Consider the following 16146-nt stretch of genomic DNA (forward strand, 5'->3'; position numbering starts at 1 on the left):
TAAAATCTGGCTCACCCCCCTTTCTGAGACAGATTCCTGTGTTGTTTGTTTGTCCAAGCTGGCCTTAAATTTCCTCCCATGACAGGGAGCCTGCAGCCTTGCTAGATAACCAATTCCAGTGCTTAACTGTCTTTATCATTAGAAAGTTTTCCTGATATCTAAATTAAGCTGCTCTTGCTGCAGCCTAAGCTCAGTATTTCTTATCCTACTCTCCATAGAGCTAAAGAACATTTATTTGACTTTTATTTGAAGCAGGCTTTTAGAAAAGCGTTATCATGTCTTTCCTTAGTCCTCTCTTCCCTACACTAAACAACCACATTCCTCCTCTCTCTTCTCACTGACTATCACCTCTAGACGTCTGACTGTTCACCCTCTCAAACTTTCAACTCCCTTGGCTTGGGACATGTCTTTATTGAGGCATGAAAGTGGACCCACTGTTTCTTTGGAAAGGACATCATGCCTGGGGTGGTGCTGTGGAGAGGAGATGGATCACTTCTCATTTCCTACTAACACAGACTCTACTCATCCCACAATGACATTCTGCTTTCACCCAAGCAGCATCATGTTGTGTCCTGAGCCATACCCAAGAGCTGTTTTACCTCTGTGCCCACCCCTTCCTGCAGAGCTCCTGCCCTGCTAACCCCACCACCTACCCCTACATAAGGGCAGGATTTTGCACTTACCCCTATGGAATTACACCTTTGTGTGGATCAGAATCCCCTGTCTCAGTACACAGCTGCCCCACACCTTGACTGAGAGACATTTGGGCTTCAGCTTGACCCCTTGGGAACACTAGAGTGCAGTACACAGGTGTAGCAGAGATCTGTCTGACCACAATCACTGTATTACTGAAAGCACTTGGAAAATACAACCAGAGGTCCTGACCTCTCCAGTAGCTTTTGTCTCTTGCCCATGGGCAGTGCCACAGGATAAAATTTCTTGCTTCTGTCCTACAAGCCATGCTTCCAAGCAATGGCCAGTGACTTGTTTTTCTGACATCTACTTGTACTTGGAACTAGTGTCTCTTTGGTCATGAATTCAGCCATGAGATTACAGCTCCCATTCCACCTCTTTATGGGGACTCATCTATTAGTTGAGAGCATCTCTGTACTGCCACCTTGTCCTGGGTCCAGCAGTAGCAGTCATTTTTTCTCCTTCTTGGTAGCTGGTGCAGTGCTGTGTTTTGACTTTTGGGCTGGGAACGGTTGCTGATAGCAAGTACGTTTTTAGTTACTGCTCAAATATTTACGCTGGCCAAGGGCTTTCTGAGCCTCATGCTCTGCCAGGGAGGAGGGGAGGCCGCGAGGAAGCAGAAACAGGACACATGACCCAAACTAGCCAAAGAGGTATTATATACCACAGCACGTCATGCCCAAGATGTAACCGAGAGTTACTCGGAAGGGCTAGTGCTCTGGGTGGTTGGAGGAGGTATTGGTCGGTGTTCTGTCAGGCAGGGTGGGGTGAGTAATCAGTTGGCAGGTGGTGAGGTGTTGTATTTTCTTCCCTTGTTATTTCCTTTATCATTATTATTATTATTGGTAGTAGCAGTGATTTGTGTTATACCTTAGTTATTAAACTGTTCTTATCTCAACCCGTGGGAGCTACATTCTTTTGATTCTTCTCCCAAACTCTCTGGGAGTTGGGGGAGCAAGGGGGGGAGTGAGTGCACGAGCTGTGCAGCTTTGGTTTAAACCACAACACACCTTTTAGTAATAGTTCTCCAATGTGCTCAGGCATTTTTTCTGGACCAACTTTCCTGGAATGCACTACAATCATGGCTCTCTCTCCATGGGCTGGAGTTCACTGATGGCCACCAATACATTTCACTCTTTACAATAACTTCAATATGCTTGTCAATTTTTCACTTCATGCACAGTGGCTTTAAAAATACATTGAAACAGCATTTATATTATCTTAATGATGGTGTCAGCAATATCTTGAAACTATACCTCTTTCTTTCCTGCACTGGTTAAATTTCCCCAGCCCATTGATGTCTTGACACACCTTGCAGCTTACAAAAGTAAGGCATTAAAAATATTTATCCATGATTCCTTTAAATTAGATAAGCTGGTTCTGGCAGCCAGTGGTTTTTACCTCTATCTGACCACTGTTTCATGAACTGCTCGGTGATGGTCTTGCACTGTGGAGAGTATGCCAGTCATTACTCCTTGCTACTGTACAATCCATATCTCTTTGGGCCCTCAGTGAGTCACTGTGGTATTACTCTCCATGGTGCCACAGCTCCCACTTATCAGCAGAGCTTCCTAGTAGAATAGTTGGTGTTACTGACAAGTCTGAAAGAATTAAGTGTGCAGCTGTTACTACTGTCCATTGCCAGGACACCCTCAAACTGACATAATCTCATTCCTATACAAACACAGAACCTACAGTCTTATGTCAAGGATTAAAAGAAATCCTGGAAAATTTGTATACTGGTGTTGTTTTGCCTTTTCTTTCTTGTTACTTCTTCAAGTCCTCTCTCCTTGGCCTCCTCCCCGTCCTGCTCAAAAGAGACCAGAAAAGAGATGAGGAAGATATGACCTCAAATGATTGAAATGGCTTTATGCAAGGCACCTGGTAAACTTTATTCAGTTAAGCAGATAATGCTGTCCTTCATGAAAGGAGCATTAATGAGATCCATCAATGTCAGGTGTGCTGCTCTTCATAAGTTCTTTTTTTGTTTAGATGTTTTGGTTATTGCTAGGAAGAGCATAGACTTGCTACACTGGTAACAGGGCAAAAGAAAGGGGGAATAGATGAGGGTAGATGTCTAGTTTTATATAAGACTGCCTGGAGTATATAGTTACAAGTTTCATGATTTTCTGCAGAGATTGAGACTAATCTGTCTGAGACAGCAACTCTATTACTTTGAACTAAAACCATCTCATTGACAGTTGTATTCTGCAGACCTGTCAATTGTGAAATTATACCATGTAACTTTTATTAGCTTGATATCTGGAGAGGTATCTCAGCTGTTAGAAAAGGTAGTTAAAACTACATCAAATGATTTGTATGAACATAACATTGCTGTTGTGTTGCCAACACAACACTAGAAAACTTTCTGATGACATTTCCAGTGCCTTGCTTCCAGCTAAGTAGTAGCTTTTAATATAAAAGTCATTAGCAGTGCTATGTACTAAAGTGCTCAGAGACTGGCCTTACTCACATTTTGCTTGGTTGCCAATAGCTTTAATAAGAGTTACCTTCCCTGAGTCATCAGTGTGACTAATACCCTTGTGAGGCCACTTAGAATAGACTTCCTCTGAAATCGTTTGTCCTCTTCCCACCAAGCTACCTCTGGTCCGTAGAGGCAACTTTGGCAAATCCCTTTGGTTGTCCATTGTATCATAGTCTATATCATATACATGAGAGAGGTAAAAATATTGGTGTGTTTCCTTGGGGACATCATTAAGTGTTCTGCTGAAAGGAATAGTGTTTGTCATTTCTGATGCAAAATAAAAAGAATAGAGTGGCTTGCCCAAACTCCCATTCTGAATCAGTGACAGAGCTAGGATCAGGATGAATCACCTGAATCCCAATACTAAGATTTATTCACTAAAAATAAATAATCCTGGCTTTTCTAAACCCATCAAATTGGATTCTCAGTTTGAGTCTTATTAGGAATATTGACATATCATTCTAACTATTTCACCCTATTTATATCTCTGCCTCAGAACAGCTCAATTACTGCATTTACATGTGAGTGGACCAGGTGTTAATTGTTAAAAAAATTTAATTCAGCAGGATTGTGTCTTTTTTGTAGGTGTGGCAAACAGAAGAGTTGTATTTCAGACACTAACCTCTCCTTTGGAGTCAAGATGAAATCAGTGAAGAGGATCCCTTCTGGCCTTGGTGAAAAGTGCAGTAGGAGCGTTTCTCTGCAGGTAGGCTATTTAGAGATTAAAGATATTTTAGGAAACTTTTTTGACTGGGTTCAGTTTCTCTGGGAGATGGGTTTTATATGATAAACTCATATTAGTCTATGATCTTGTTATAGATAGCCAAGGCATTTGTGTAGTATGAGTAGTTTGAGAATTTCTCCTAGCATCCTAGGGGTGTTACTTTTAACCTTTTCAGTGATAATGGTGCAAAGGTATCAGTGAGCCTCATATGTCTAGCTGCCATGATACAAAAGTTGCTCACATCTTTGTGTGCAACTGTGTGTTAGTAGAGTCTTGGAAGGCCCATTCTTGTGTGCATAACAACATAGTGTCACAAGCATTTATTTTAATGGGAGTATTATGTTAAACATCTCTCTCTCCCCTGCCTTTGTGCAGGTGCAAGCCAGTGCAACCCAGGGACTACTCAGGCTAAAAATCAGTTTGTTTGTGTACTGCTGTTAACCTAGCATACAATGAGAATCATTTTCATTGGATTGGCACATGGCCTCACAAAACCAGCTGTGCAAGCAACACTGAGTCAGGGGCCACAGGAGAGGGAGGACCAGGAGGAAATGTGAGGGGTGACAGAGAGGGATGGTCATGGGGCTTATTAAAGACTACCTTAATAATCACAGGGTCACAGAATGGTTGAGTTTGGAATCTGAGGCATCAGAGGATGCCTAGTCAAGCCTCCCTGCTCAAGCAGGGTCACCTAAAGCACGTTACTCAGGACTGTGTCCAGATGGCTGTTGGATATTTCCAGAAAAGGAGACTCCAATGCTCAGTCACCCTTAGAGTAAAGAAATTTTTCCTCATGTTCAGGTGTAACTTCCTATAGTTTAGTTTATGCCTGTTGCTTCTTGTTCTGTCACCTGGCACCATCAAGAAGAGTCTGGTTCCATCCACTTAACACCATCCCTTCAGATACCTATATACATTGATCAGATCCCCCCCTGAGCCTTCTCTAGGCTGATTAGACTCGCCTCCCTCAGCATTTCCTCATAAGATTGATGCTCCAGACCCTTAATCATTCTAATAGCCCTTTGATGGACTTGCTCCAGGAGTTCCATATTTCTTTTCTACTGGGGAGTCCAGAACTTGACAAAAATACTGGCTGATACAAATGCATATATAAATGTGTATGTGTATATATATGCCATTTAGAAAAGCAATATGTCTTCTGCCTTCAACAATACTTCATATCAGAAAATTGAAGACATGTTTGTATCTAATTAAATAGCTTCTGATCTAAGATTACTTATTCTTCTCCCTCTATTTAATGAGATTCTTCTACCAAGATCTGGGAAACAGTGTTTTTTCCTTTTTCCTTTGTGTTTCTAAGTAACCTCTATACTTCCATATGGGTCTCATGGCTCAGGCTTTATAATTTATAGATTACAAAGTCACAATTATATTCCTAGATAAGACTAATGAGTTGAGCATGGCAGAGGGAAGCACTCTTTCCTTGTTTAAATGAAATCATAACAAAATTTTAAATCTGCAAGGAAGGCAGAAATTCACTGTGCAGTATTGATTACAAAGACCTAATTTGTCTAATGAACCAATTCTGAACAATTCTGTGATGACTAACAGATGAAGGTTGCTCAGCTTGGTGTGGTCATGTCTTTCCCCACCCGCTGCTCCATCATGCCATGAAAGTTAGGTTATTGATAATGACACTGAATAAATTTTCTAAGGACTCATTCTTAAAATCAGAATATTTTTTGACTGCATCTTACCCTGGATACTTACATGCTGATTTTGCAGTTGTCATTCAGCAGTTTTGCATTTTCGACTCTTGGTGGGAAATGTTCGTCCAGCTCTGATGTACTATTATTTGCAATAAAAATGTGCTGTTCTCCAGTAAAAGAATATACTTTCACAATACTAACCCGAGACATGATTTTCACTTATATATTAAGCTTTCATTACCTGAGGTCATGTAACCCTAACCAGGTGGGTACACTTCAGTGCAGAATGAAAGGAGGCAAAAGGCTGTTCTGTGACTGGAGGGTGAGGTGCACTCCTGACAAACTATTCTACCTTTATGTGTTTTCTTGAACCAAGATATCTGGACATTGTCAAATGTCTTTTCAATTTCTTTTGCTAAATGCAACCTTGTTTATCCAAGCAGCAGCTCTCAAGATGCCACACCGCTCTTTCCTAGGTGGATGAATAGGCTTATTTATTAGTTTATTTATGTATGACTTTTATATTGCAATGAGTACAGATTAGGACAAGGAGAAATAAAAGCTCTCACAAAAACTGGTGGAACGTCCTGCAGTAGAGAAGGTCCTGTAGTGCACATATCCTTGAATTCCCACATGCACTGAACTTTTGCTCCCAAGAGCTGTGAAAAGCAGAGTCTTGTGTGATATGGATGAGTGTGTGTTGTTCCTGTCCATGGCAGGGGGGTTGGAACTAGACAATCTTAAGATCCTTTCTAACCCAAACCATTCAATGATTCTATGATAAGTAAAGGGAAAGGGGACTACAGAAGCAAAAAAAGCTTCAGGAAAATGCATCCATGTGACTCTGTGCATTACCAGTTAGAGGACAGAGCTCTGCTTCTCATGAAAGTACAGGTTCTTCCCTGAGGTCTCCTAAATGCTCTGGAACATCCACATGAGATGGTAGGCTGAAGAGCTACTGAAATTTGAGTGCAAGTTTTGCATTCTTTCTCTGTCAGATAGGCATGTATTCATTCAAGTTGCTTTAAATTACTTTTCATTCATCCAGATATTTCATGCTGAGGCTAAAGTACAAAAAAGTTCACATGTAATAATTAAAAATATATTCTCCTCATGAAAACTGAAGGGGAAATTTAAGCTTTAATTAAGTTAGGAAAAAGTGTGAAAAGCATAATTTTCTTATTCACCAGCTTTTCGTTGAATATGCTTTGCTTTAGGCCCACACTCAAGGATACAGTCATGCATTTGTTTATTTTTTAAAACTATCAGGAAATACGTTACAAGCTCTTATCCCTGTGTTCAATCAACAGAGTTTCACCTTGTTCATTTTGCAAAGTCTTCATTGCCAGTAATGATCTGTGAGCCTGGAGGAACTGTGGTAAAAAATTTTAAGGTTGTTGTGATCTGAAGAGTGTGGTATACATTTCAAAAGGTGTGTGTACATGGATCGAGATAGGTCAATGCAAAGATTTTGGCAGTGGGACGACTATAATGTACATGTTTAAAAGCAAGTTGTCAGGTATTTAGCAAAATATGTAATTATTTTATGTAACTACATATGACCTGTCTCCCAGAAGGGGGTGGCCTTAGATGATGCAGGGCTTCAGATGAGCATTCTGGAGTATTTTAAAACAAAATAAATACCATTTGCTAGTCTCCACTCATTCCCAAATCCCTGCCTGAGACCATGTCTCATACCTCTGATAGCTTCCAAACACAAACCTTATTTCTGCAAAACACTCATCTAGCCCCATTACTCATCTGCCCTGTGCCCACATGTTTTGTTTTAAGAAGTCCTCTTCATTTGCTTTGTCATGTCTGTTGACGTCAGTTATGGAGGTGGTATTTAGAAAATTCATCTTGGGGGAATTTCTGGGAGCATCATTTCTTCCTTGCCTGTGACCCAAGGACAGCTGACTCCTTTTCCTTAGCTAGGAATTACTGAAGAATAAAATCAACTAAAATCTATTGCTTTTACAGCTGTCAAGTGCATCTGACAATATTTGTCCTTATATTCACGTGCATGCTGCAGAAGGATGCAAAGCACAGATGTTTTATCCGTTTTTTTTTCCTGATCTTAGATCCTCGGGAGGTTAAAGATAATTAAATAAACTGTAGAAAAACTTTAGCATCAGAGGATTCAATATTGTTAAAGGGTTTAATATAATATAATTGTTTAAGACTTTTGTGTTTTCTTGTCGGTTTGTTTCTCCCTCACAATGATTAAGTTCATGGTGAAGTCTAGATAAATATGACAATTAATGCAATCTTGATCTTGCTGCTATGGAGACATGCCTTGTAGAGTGTGTCTGCTTCACTTTGGTCTACCACAGCATGATAAGTTCAGCATGCTTCTGCCAGATCTTCCTAGCTCTCTGTCTGTTGTTAATAGCTTAACATGCATGGAAGTATAATACTTGGCAACTTAACACAACATTTGTCTTCATTAAACTGCTGCACAGACCTCAGTTAATGAAGCCCTGTCAATGTGGTTTTAGTTGGGAAAGGCCTTTTGCAACAAGGAAATATGGTGAAATTGAGGGACAGAGACACTTCATTCCAAGGCGCTCAGGGACCAAGGAGTGGCGTTTTGTGTTACAGTGTCTCTAGTTTTTTCTTCCCCTTCCCACAGCTCCATCTGCAGTTTTTCCTTCCTCTCAGCCACACCAGTTCTGCTGTTTGTGGGACCTTCTGGAAAGCAGATCAGTAGTAACATGTTGCTAAGAGTGCATCCTGGCCCCATCTCCTTATCCAGCCCTTAATGAAGGCTTATACCTGTGGGAGTTTTTACTTGTTGAAGATGGAAGCAAAATCAAATCAGGACTTCAGATAGGGTGATGGACCATTTCAAAAGAAGCATGGACTCCTAGCTGTACATGCATAGAGGGAGACAAGCTTTCATCCTGCCTAAGGTGAATAAATGTTTTGTAGGGGTAGAATACAAACAGCCCTTTCCAAATTTCCATGTTGTTTTGTTGTTTTCTGTGTTTTTTCAGTGACCTTCTTAAGCCTTGACCACCCAGACAGGAGACAGGGAGAAGTAGGTATTAGTGCCTGAGACTGGAGAGAGGGCAAGAACTTTAATGACCAGCTTTGCCAAAAAAAAAAAAAAAAAAATTTTTGGAGTTAATGGAGATTAATGGGTATTTAGTATAGACAACCTAGAGGGCTCTCAAGGTAGGCAATATACATCCAGATCTACCCATGTTAGGTCAACAAGAATACTAGAATTATAGAATAGTTAGGGTTGGAAAGGACCTTAAGATCATCTAGTTCCAACCCCCATGTCATGGGGACAGACACCTCACACTAAACCATATCACCCAAGGCTTCATCCAACCTTGCCTTGAACACTGCCAGGGATGGAGCATTCACAACCTCTCTGGGCAACCCATTCCAGTACCTCACCACTCTAGCAGTAAAGAATTTCTTCCTTATATCCAATCTAAAACCTCTGCTGTTTAAGTTTCAACCCCTTACCCCTTGTCCTATCACTACAGTCCCTAACGAACAGTCCCTCACCAGCATCCCTGTAGGACCCCTTCAGATACTGGAAGGCTGCTATGAGGTCTCCATGCAGCCTTCTCTTCTCCAGACTGAACATCCTTAACTTTCTCAGCCTGTCTTCATACGGGAGGTGCTCCAGTCCCCTGATCATCCTCGTGGCCCTCCTCTGGACTTGTTCCAACAGTTCCATGTCCTTTTTATGTTGAGGACACCAGAACTGCACACAATACTGCAACAAAGCCCTGGTGGCATGGGCAGTTGCTGCATCAGAAAAAAATGCAAAGAATATTTATTTCAGTGATGCAAAAGGAGTAAGAGCAAACAGATAGCAAGTGCTCAGTGCCTTTTGTCAAATAAAAGAAAAAACGTACTTTGATCCTTTGGGAGATGCATTTGGGCCTAGTTAGTGATGGAATATTTAAAGAAGCCTTGGGGGGAATTTATGTTGAGAGAGTTTAGTTTGCATCCACTACCTGTGGTAGCTGCAAACTGTCATGTTTATTTTTCCTCTCCCGGGGAGAAAAAAACAATGCCTGTTTTCAGTGACTACGGGGGCTTGCCCTGTAAAACAACTTTCTCTATGGTTGTTGTATAATATTTGTAGTGAGGCAAAACTGAGTAAATCAGATTTGTTTACAGCAAACAGGACTTGCTCCTCAGAGGCTGTTGTGATGCAGCTTCCCCAGTTCAAAATGATGCTAATTGTCTCCCACCTAGTTACCAAAGGGAGGCTCTGTGATCAGATATGTCACCTGCTGGAATTGACTAGAAGACTGAAAATGCATTCAGTTCCTCAGGGAGTGTTTTTTATCCTTTTAAATGAGTTTTTGTGTGAAGAGGTATTTGATAGAATATCCCTGGTGTAAGATAAATAGTTTCCCTGAGTTGAGGACTAATTATCCTCAGGGACACAACAGACTGAACAGCTAGATGAGCCAGAAATAAAATGGTGTCTTGTGGCTATAGTGGGAAGTAGGCAGTTACACTCCTACCATACACGATTAGATGGCTATCGAGCTTGTTATTGTCAGAGAGAAAATGACTGGCTTCCTCACACAGAGCCTCCACAAATAACAGAGTACATGTGCGCTACAGCAGCACTCCCTCTGTGTCGTGCATAGGTAGATGTACATTGCTGGCAGCTGTTGCTGGTTTAACGCATTTCAGACCAGACAGGGTCTGTACACAGTCAAAAGAAAGAACTTTTTGCATGTGTGGCATTGCACGTATGCAATAACACATGCATTTAAAATATACATCTCTTGGTGAAAGATGAGAGACCGTGCTTTTGTTGTTCCTTACAAATCCAGGAATAAAATAAGGTCTTGTCCTGTTTGTTCAGTAATTGAGTTCTTGCTGTTTTCTTTATCTCTTAAGATTTTTTCATATCTTTTTCATTGGCACTTGTTTTGACGTTTGAGGATTAAGATTGTGACTGGAAGCAGAAGAGTAAACGTGTGTTGAAATTTTTCTGGTAGCAAATCTCATGAGAATTTCAGCTAAATTTTGTAGGGGTTAAGGTGTTCTGTTGTTGTTTTTTAATCTCCTCTGTCAGAGCTCCCATTAAAGCCAGCTGTAGTTTTGCCTGAATAAGGACCGTGAGACCTAGCCAAATTTCGCAGAATAAAATATTCATCTGCTCCTTAAACTCTGGATACGCATCTGAACTCTGTGCCACATTCCTAAATTAGATCATTCCCAGCACGAGTCTCGCTCCAGGAGAAACCCAGCCAGGCCATGCTGCTGGGCTATACTGGTCAAGGCTTCTGCAGGGCAAAGACTTTGGTCCATGGAGCAAAGTGGGATGTGTGGGGAGCACCAAGACCTCACAGCAGAGAATGTGGCAGAAGGGAGGATGGAGTGAGAGGCAAGGGCAAAGTATTTGTCTAAGGCAGGCAGTTCACTGTATTTGTCAGGATTTGCTACATATCACATCACCCACCAGTGCTGCCGCATGTAGCCTGGAGGTGAGAAAAGCCTAGAGCATCCCAGCGCTGGCCCCAGCAGGGACAAATAGTTGCAGTCTCTTGGCTGACTGAGGGCATGTCTTGCTGAGGCTGCTATTTATATCTGGGGGAGATTGGGTGTGACAGGACACACAGCCTACACACCACTCACTCTAACTGTTTGAAGGGCAAATGCCTCCAGTGGAGAGGGCAGTTTCTCTCATAGCTATCTCAGGCATCACTTGGAAAATGTCCTTTCTAATAAGACTTCATTTGTATCAGCTTGCTAACCCTGGGCTTGTGTGAGAATGCAGACCTGCAGCAGCAAACAGCCCCATTGTTCCTCCACCCCACCTCCTGGCGTAGAGCAAACATATGAGCAATGAATCCCTCTAAGACTATTTGCAAGTGATTATTGCTGAAGTTTCCAAATAGAGAGACATAAAAAGGAGAAAAGTCCTAGCTCTAGACAGTGGTTTTGTGCTTAGCATGGCCGTTTTAACTAACTGCTGTGTCTGAGAGCTCTGAGTGCCTTGAGAGCAAGGTGCATCCGAGCAAGTGTGGAAACAGGGCTTGTCTGGCTAAAGGAGTAACCTTTTCTGCATCATCCCTTCCTCCAGGCCCTCCAGATAATGCTGCTGGTAGTACTTGTGGAGCTGCCTTCCAGCATCCCAAGGATTCAGAAACTTTAAATGAGTGTTGTGAATGCGAATGTGGCATTTGTAAATTAGGGGTCTCTAAACAGGGTGCTTGTGACTTGTGCATTCACATATTGCAGTCACAAAGCTATGAATTTTCTGATTTTTGACACATTCTGATAAGATTAAAACCCCACAGTTACTTTCGATCCTGCTGACTGAGTTGCAGAAGTAATTTCTTGTTCAATTGAAATCTAAAACTTTGGAGAATTCATGTCCACTGGGATGGAAAGTAATTTATCAATCCCCATTAACTTCAGCCACCAATCAAGGAAGTTTTTCTTTTCATTTTAGCAGAAAGGATGATGTATACTACCTACATCTTATGCGCTGACAGGAATCTCAGAAAGCAAGCAGCTAAAGCTGGGATCTCTGCCTGTCTTGAAGAAAACACCCTTTTCTAAGAAAAACAGAACTTTGTATTTAGTCTGTCGCTTTTATGAGAGGAGGATTAAAAAGTCTAAACCTGTATGTTTTGAGACTTGCCTATCTTGAGTTACTTTAGATAGCTTTACAGGAGCTTGTGGCCTTTCAAGCCTCTTATTTTGGTATGTGCATATCTGCATTTCTTTTGGGAGTTGCTCTTCTAATACACAAACATTTACTAATGGTTTTACAGAGACTGCAGATTGCATTTATTCAAGGCCTGCAGGCAGAAAAAGAGAGGTTGCCAATCCCTTACAAAAACAAGAACAGTGACATGAACCTTGTTCATTTCTTGTAAAGATAAATAAAACACAAGAAATGCAAAGAAGAGACATTTTGAAGGTTATTTTAATTCCCTGAAATTCCTATGTTAGAACATTTGGAAGAAAGAGAGACTTGCTATTAGTCAACTGTATTGATTTCTGCCACTAAGGAAAGTGGAAGAAAAAATATTTACTGTGCTAAACTGTTGGAGCTTTCAACCAGTTCACATAGAAAACAGTCTCCTACAGACTTCCCTCCCTGGCTTTTCCTCTGAGGAAGGGAGGTCTGGAAAAGGTAGCAGTGAGAGGGAAATGCTCTGTGTCCATCTGCCTCCTGAAGGGAAACTATTGCCTTCTCCTCTCTGTTCACAATGGGTCATGAAGTTATTTTTATGATCCTGACAAATCAAGTACTGCTGCGTTTAAACAGTGATCTCTTTTTGATCTGTACCTGCAAGCATACTTGTTAAAATGGCTAGAAAAATAGTTGTAGCTGATTTATTTCAAGCTGCTTGATATTTAGGTTGAGTTTTATGAATAATTATGTGGTATTGTGTTTGGGAAAACTGGAATAAGTGTTGTAGTTTTTAGGGTTTTGTGATTTCTTTCAGTTACATTTACAAACATTCAAAGGTAAACATTTGGTGTTTTCTTTCTTAACAAAAACACAAGCAAAACCAAGCTAAGCTGTTTCACTAAACTTTTAAACATGAAGGTTGATAGATGGATAGATGTATTTTACAGTGTAGGTCTACTCAGAAAAGCAGCTGGGTAATGATGGTGTATTTCTTCCTCAGCATGACTGTTACTTGTGTTCATTCAGTCAGATCTTCGACTTTATGACAGAAATAAGTCTCGACTGTTTTTTACTCTTGTTAGCCCTGCAAAGACTACATAGGTAAGCATCCAATATAGCTAAGAGATAATGAGCTAGATCTTTCAGTGATGAGCTTTAAAGGCTCAGCAGCTGAAACTTCAGCAGACTATTGATTAGTCCTTACAACAAGGGGGTAATAATTTCCAATCAATTTCATCTATACAAGCCATATGAAAACAGGGGACAATGGGCAGGTATTGTCAAAGGCTTAATTTATGTGACAGATTGTAGTTTTATTTCTCATGATATTTGAAATAGAAAGGGCAAAGTTTCATTGTCAAAGTCCAGGTAGAACTTAAAGGAATTGTTTTCCTTGTGCATTTGGGACTGAAAAACTGTAACAATAGGACCTCACAGTATTATTTGGTAAGTGCTTGTCAGGACAGAAAACACAATGTAAGCACATTGCCAAATAGGGGTGAAAACTTGATGGGAGAAAAAGGATCTTTAACCATCATATCCAGTAGGACTGATTTTTGCTAGAAGGAAAGAATGGCAACTATTAACAATTAGTAGGGGTGTGGATTAGCTAAATGCTCACAAATATAAAGGATCCAGAAAGATCCTAATGGGCGTATTAGCAAAGTTGATAGAGTAATCAATTAATAAATCCTTATTTTTTTTCTTTTCAGAAGTTATGAATATATTTAAAGACATATATTTTCTCAGGAAGGCTAGGTTATTGTGGATAGATTAAAACATAACTAATACCAGCACCTAATTTTTGTCTGTGCTGAAAGAAAAGCTCACTTTACTCTGTAAGTGTCCCCAGTGTCAGATTAAAAAGAAAAAAATCCAGCCACAAAACCATACTTCTCAAAAGAAATGAACCCCAAAGAAATCCAAACAGACTGCCCATGTACCTGACTTCTAAGTTTTAATGCAATTCTAGGTCTGAGACATCAAAATGAAGCAGTAATAAAATGGAAGGCTAAACCTGAAAGATTAAACTTAGGTTTACTCTTTCAGGGCTATACTTTAACACATAATTTATTTTTATCTTTTTTTTTTTGTAACTAATAGTTTTTTAATACCAATTGGATATCACATCGAAACTAAATAGATGAAATATTATGTATAACACTTTTTAGAATTCATTCTTAGAGTTTTGGCTATAAGAGTTCAATGCTGCATCATTAGTGTTTGAAACTGTAGTACATGGTAAATTGCCCTAATAGGTTTTTTGAGATGTTCCTGGAATTAGTCCATGAATATGTAAACTCTTTTCAAATAGCTGAAAATGAATGCTGTAGAAATCTGAGGTGGAGACTGAAAAGAAGATGTGGTATTTTGTAATTTTTGAAAATGATGAAAGTACAAATGGGAGAGCCTGGGAAGCTGTCATGGGAACGGCACCTAAGTCCATTTTTCATTAATAAAAAGTAATGAAGCAAATGTCAAGGGATCAGAGTTGATGAGCAATAACACCTTTATACTTACATAAAATAATCTCTGACATACCAAATTGACATGTATTTAAAAAAAATACTGAATTTGTAGCCAATGCTAATGATGGCACGACAGAAATACAACTATTTCTCAGTATTATTAAAGAATTTGATATAATGCCTCCCACCCTGAACAAATACTTCTTAGCAACTTGGATATAAGCCCTGTCTTATGCATGGAAAGAGTCTAAATAAATGGTGGTGATTTGCAGCAAAATATTGAACCCTGGGAGGTGTCCAAGTGAGGTGGTACTGAGCACTGTGATGTTAAGGTTTTTTTATGGTGTTTATTATATTTTGCGAGGGAAGTGTAAACTGTACATTAATTATGCTCCACAGGGACTAAATGGGGAGGTGTAGCAGAAGATGGACTAATCACTTCATCACTTGGTGGGCATTCTGAGCTGGTATAATTTAATATAGTCCAGCTAAAAGTGGGAATAAATTCTTCCTGATAGGAAATTTATTTCCTAGGCTGGTATGTGGACCTGTGTTTTATTCCCTTCAGGCACTATATATCTATTCTTATATGCCAAAGCTACAGGCTTTTCTCTTATTCTTGGTGCCAGGATCACAGAATGCTTCTTAAATTGCTTGTAGATGATGATAAGTGCAACTAACACAATTTTATCAATGATGAAAAGAGGAAGCAGGTAAATATTTGGAATCATGAAGCAATACAAAAAGGACCAGAAAAGGCTAACAGACTGAGGACAGGCTGCTTCTAAATTAAACATGACTTTATTCTTTGTGTACCGCATATTTACAGGGTGTGCTCATCGCCATCCTGTGAAGAGGGAGAAGGCCATAGCCACCCATGGAAAAGTCTCACACAAAGGATACACTATAATGCTGATTTTTTGTAGGAAAATATCTCTAGTTCTTTTACTTCTATTTCTAACCTGGCAAGGACTCCCTGACTGTGCACTGAGGAGACCCTGCTCCTTCTTGGGAGAGAGGAGGAGGAAGGGGAAGATAGAAAATGCTCTGCAAAGGCATAGCAGGCCTCTGGAAGACACTCAAGTTATTGGTCTGGAAGGCAGATGTGTTTCACAACCAGAACCCTCTGGACAGGAGCTATTTTCCTGTCAAAATGAGTTTTAAGGAATTTTAGAATGTGCAAGGCCTCAGCAACCTTTGGGTATGCTTGCACAATGACAGAGTTGCAGGGGTGACTGCAGCAAGAGCAGTTTAGCTAAGGTAGCTCCCATCAGAGTGGCTCAGGTGCTAACAGCACTGAAGTTTCAGGGTACAATCTTCAGCTTATGCTCAAACCGGTCAAGCTACAACGTGGCAGCTACTTGTGCTCTGACTGCACAGAGGCTGACTCTTGATGCAGGTCAGTACAAGATTTCTTGCCCTTGATCATGTTTTCTGTAAGTAAGAAGTTTGGAATGGCAAGTTCCAAG

Source organism: Melopsittacus undulatus, chromosome 3 (genome assembly GCF_012275295.1).
Source record: "Melopsittacus undulatus isolate bMelUnd1 chromosome 3, bMelUnd1.mat.Z, whole genome shotgun sequence".
NCBI classification, from domain to species: Eukaryota; Metazoa; Chordata; class Aves; order Psittaciformes; family Psittaculidae; genus Melopsittacus; species Melopsittacus undulatus.